This window comes from Lactuca virosa, chromosome 3 (genome assembly GCF_052849685.1).
Source record: "Lactuca virosa cultivar CGN04683 chromosome 3, Lactuca_virosa_CGN04683_v6, whole genome shotgun sequence".
In the NCBI taxonomy this organism is placed as follows: domain Eukaryota; kingdom Viridiplantae; phylum Streptophyta; class Magnoliopsida; order Asterales; family Asteraceae; genus Lactuca; species Lactuca virosa.
This window is the reverse complement of record NC_136428.1, coordinates 208,909,466-208,914,802: the sequence shown is the minus strand read 5'-3', so window position 1 is coordinate 208,914,802 and position 5,337 is coordinate 208,909,466. Positions and strand designations below refer to the sequence as shown.

Genomic DNA, 5,337 nt, shown 5'->3' with positions numbered 1-5,337 from the left:
TCTTTCACGGCCTCCTTCATCTCTTCCACCACCGAAGCTTCTGCTAGAGACGATGAACTCACCAAACTCGGTCTTCCACCTTCCTTTTCTAGCCATCTACACCACTAAGACATCCCAGCCATAAGCTGACATGTGAAAGTTAGACAATTAGATCCGTCGGAGCCAAGACCACCACCATCATTATCCTTATCTCTCACTTGAATCACCGCCCTGAATCACTTAATCGTCGCCGTGAATCATTTTAACAACATCCCTAAACCATTTCCCTCGGTTCGAATTGGTATCTTCTCCGACAAAGTTAAATTTGAAGGATGATTTTCTTCCTGTCTAGTTTCTCCAATGATTTTCTTCATGTTTGATTTTTGGGTTTGTTTCAGATTTGCTAGTATCTTTTCCTGGTTTATCTGACGATTTTCTTCATATCTGATTCTGATTTGATTTTCTGATTTTATTTGGATCGGGTTTGATTTTCCAAATTTCCGGTTTGATTTTGCTTAAGATCGGGTCCTAGTTTATTTTTCGACAATTTGCTTCAGACGAAGTTTTGGCGGTGGTTTGTTGGCGGCCTGTCGGAGAAGATAAAGAAGGGTGGTGGTGGTTCGACTGTAGAAGGAATGTAATAAGAGGATGCATCTCTTTTATTGGATTTCTCATTTGATTTATGGTTTAGATTTTGCAATTTTATTTCCGGTAACGAAGGTGGTGATGTTTTACTCTGATGGCAGAGTGGTGGTATTCCGGCTAGGTGGGGTGACGATGAATGCGAGATGGAGCAGAAATGGAATGGTGGATGGTGAAGAAATCGAGAGGTGGTGGTTTGGTTACATTTGGCGGCAACGTCGTTGATGTGTGAGATTTTCCAACGAGTGGTTTGAGATTTTCCGGCAAATGGTTTGAGATTTTCAGCGACTGAACACAAGGAGGGTGGGGTAAGGAGGAGGGTAAATTAGTAAGGGTAAAATATATTTAATTTTTTTTCATATTTAATTAATTGATAATTTAAAAAGGGTAAAAGAAATCAGTAAGGGTAAATTAGTCTTTTTAGAATGGACAGGGACCAAGTGTGCAACAAAAACATAATGTATGGACGGTCCGAGTTAAAAAAAAGTTTTTAGGGACCAAACATGCAAATTATCCAAAACCACAGGGACCATTCTTGTAATTTACCCTTGATTTTATATTGATTTAGGATTATATTGGTTGGTTTTTTTTTTTTTTTTTTTTTTTTTTTTTTTTTTTTTGTTTGTTTGTTTGTTTGGGGGGGGGGGGGGATTTGTTGAAGATTCAGATCAATGGAAGATAGTTTGCTTGAAATGATGTCTTGTACATATATGGATTTAGGGATGAAGAATTGAAGATGGAAGGAGATTTCAACGATTTGGGGTTTTAGGGATTTTTTTTTAATGTTTAGATTTCAATCATAATATTTGTATATTAACAAAGTATTGGGGTTTGAGTTATGAAATCGAAAAAACATCAAAACTACATATATGTTTATGAGTTTGAATGAACATGGTTTTAAAACATAAAAACTCAGTTCTCTTTCTTCGTTGTGAAATTGTTTTTTTTATGTTTTATTGATTTCCTGAAAAATAATCTACAATAACCATTTTAGACCCGATGAAACTATATAAATATGTGTGGTATGAACATAGTTTGAATTAAAATGGTGGCGGTAGTAGTTTAGGGATTGATAATGATAATCAGAATAATAATAATAACGATAACGATGATAATAATAATAATAATAATAATAATAATAATAATAATAAAATAAACTTTAATAAAGTTTTTTTTTCTTAAATTTATATGAATGTCATGCCATCGTTATATGCAGAGAGGTGGTCATTAACCTAGGTGGCATGCCATTCTAGTATGTCTTTGGTGACAATTTTAAGACTTCAAAGTTGAAATAGCATAATTGTAACAAAACCAACACTTTTATGACTAATTTTATCAATGGCCTTTCTTTTTTCACTGTCCAATATGGTTGGAACTTCTAGAGTGAAAGCTCAAGTAAGTCGTGATGGCACACCACAAGAACAGTTTCATCATTAAAGAGAAATGGATGAGAAATTATTTGATTTATGAAGCCATTTTAGTACGTATTATTCTTGGTTATTGCCCAGATGTTAGAAGTTCAATAGTGTTTTTTGGTGGGTTTAAAAAGGGAAATTTTGTGTACCCCTTATGTGAGTGTAATTTTTGTGAGCGATGATGATACATATAGCAACACCTCTTTAAAAATCATTGATTGATTCATGTTTGTAATTTACGAGTTAGCTTTTTGTTAGTTTTGGTTTAATAAAATTTGAATAATTGTTTAAAAAATATATATATTTTTAAGTGTTATTTAAAATAAAGCAATTAAAAAATGTGAGGTTATTTTCTTTTTGTGTTTTACTTTTATTATCTTTAAGTTTTCATCATATTTGGTATTGGTCAAATTTTTAGCCTGAAGTTTGAGCTCACGTGTAACTTTTGAAAAGGGATAATGACTTAAAAGGTTAATATATTTTTCGATTTGTAAACATTTTGTGACTGATTTTTTTTCTTCCATATTCACCCCTTCAACTTGTTAAATTGTACACATTCAGTCTTTATGACCGACTACTCCAAGTAAGTCGGAAAAAATGACTTAATAGGATAATATATTTCTTACTTTATACACATTTAGTCCTTAATATTTTTTTGCATATTTAGTCCTTAATATTTTTTGTTGCAAAATAAATCTTTGTTGTTTTGTACACACTTAATACTATGACCGGTTTTTTTAGGTTTTCCTCACAACATCCTACATGAGACAATCATTAATAAGGTGTTCAGAGTTGTTGATGCTTATGACCACTACGACTTCGACTGCTTGGTTGCTTAGGTCTTGTGTTCTGAACGTCGTAACTTCTTCATATGATCTTGGATTTTAACGACCTTTATATCCATGTGTTCGTATTTGAGTCTAATAAAACTTTCGTTTAGATTACAACAATTAAAAAGTAATATATTTTTACTTACGATCTTTATATCCATGCTTTCTTTGTGAATGTATATATGAACGCTTTTTTTTTTATAAAACCGTAAGTAAAATATAGGGAAAACTGCAATAAAGTCCCTACATATTGGCCTCATAATCGATTTAGCCCCTATATATTTTTTTATTCAATTAAGTCCCAAATACCGGTAATCGTATTCAATTTAACCCTTTGACCCAGTCAACAGGTCATCCAACTTTCAAAAATTACATTATTGACCCAGATTTCAAAATTTATTACAAATTTGGTCTAAAATTTACACTTTTGGCCCAGATTTTAAATTTTATTACAAATTTGGTCCAAACTTTACCTTTTTTGCCTAAATTTTAGAATTTTATTATGAATTCATCCTAACTTTAGTTTTTTTTACAACTTTTTTTCTCAAAGAATTGTTTCTAATATGTTTTTTCTTTATAAAATCATATTTATCTAAAAAAACGTATTTTCACATAAAAATCTTATATTTTCTATATAAAAACTTTTTTTAAAAAGATTTTTGTATATGAAATATCTAGTTATAAAAATAGGTATTTATTAAGTATATAAATATATACACATCCGTTTTTATAAAAAAAAAATGTATTCAAAAACGTATTTTACAAAAAAAATGTATACAAACACCTATTTTATCTAAAAAAAATTTATAAAATCGTGTTTGTTTACATTTTTTTTTATAAAAACGTGTTTGAATAATTTTTTATATAATACGTGTTTGTATACATTTTATAAAATGTATACAAACACGATTTTATAAAATATATACAAACACGTATTATATAAAAAATTATTCAAAAACGTTTTTATAAAATGTATACACACACGATTTTATAAAATGTATACAAACTCGTATTATATACAAAATTATTCAAACACGTTTTTATAAAAAAAATATAAACAAACACGATTTTATAAAAAATATAGATACACACCTATTTGTGTGTATATATATATATATATATATATATATATATATATATATATATATATATATATATATATATATATATATATATATATATATATATAAAGGTGATAGGTGTTTGTATATATATTTTTTGTAAAATACGTTTTTGTATACATTTTTATAAAAACGGATTTGTATATATTTATATACTTAATAATACATATTTTTATAACTAGATATTTCATATACAAAAAACTTTTTAAAAAAAGTTTGTATATAGAAAATATAAGATTTTTATGTGAGAATATGTTTTTTTTGTATAAATATGATTTTATAAGGAAAAAACATATTGGAAACAATTTTTTGATATAAAAAGTTGTAAAAAAAAACAAAGTTAGGATGAATTCATAAAAAAAATTCTAAAATTTGGACAAAAGGGTAAAGTTTGGACCAAATTTGTAACAAAATTTAAAATCTAGGCCAAAAGTGTAAATTTTGGACCAAATTTGTAATAAATTTTGAAATCTAGGCCAAAAATGTAATTTTTGAAAGTTGGATGACCTGTTGACCGGGTCAAAGGGTTAAATTGAATACGATTACCGGTATTTGAGACTTAATTGAATAAAAAAAATATATAGGGACTAAATCGATTATGAGGTCAATATGTAGGAACTTTATTGCAGTTTTCCCTAAAATATATAACCTTTTAACAAGAGTAATCTAATCAAAAATTGTAGTAGACTTAAATACGCATACATGAATATAAAGTTCGTTGAAATATGAGATTGTATGAATATGTAACGATGTTCATAACACAAGACCCAAGTCAAATCACAAGATTTAAGCAGTCGAGGGCGCGGTGGTCATAAACATCAACATCCTTAAACACATTATTAATGATTGTCTCACATAGGATGCCGTGAGAAAAACCTAAAGAAATCAGTCATAAGTACTGAATGTGTACAAAAACAACAATGATTAATTTTGCAACAAAAAAAATATATTAAAAACTAAATGTGTTAAAAAAATATTAAAAACTAAATATGTACAAAATAAGAAATTTATTATCATATTAAGTCATTTTTTCTGGTTTATCAGGAGTAACCAGTCATAAAGATTGAATATGTATAGTTTAACAAATTGAAACGGTAAATATTGATAGAAAAACTCAGTAACCAAATATATATACAAATCAAAAAACATATTAGTAAGTCATCCCTTTTGAAAACCACAAAAACAAACCATTTCAAAATTTTGAAAGTTTGACAAAAACTCGACGTATGCAAACAAGGACCAAAAACCTACTTAATTCACTCTGGACAAAATTTAAAATCAATATTTTATTATATATCTAATATAATGGTTAAATCTTTAAAAATAAAAAATATATTACATCAACGGATC

General features: G+C 28.1%; 1 long non-coding RNA gene across 1 annotated transcript; it reads left to right on the top strand.

Moving 5' to 3' along the window:
* On the top strand, positions 1–1,194 carry LOC145162816 (uncharacterized). The gene is made up of 2 exons (XR_013739352.1): positions 1–616; positions 726–1,194. It is a non-coding gene; the product is annotated as an uncharacterized LOC145162816 (long non-coding RNA).
* The last annotated feature ends 4,143 nt before the right edge of the window (positions 1,195–5,337 follow it).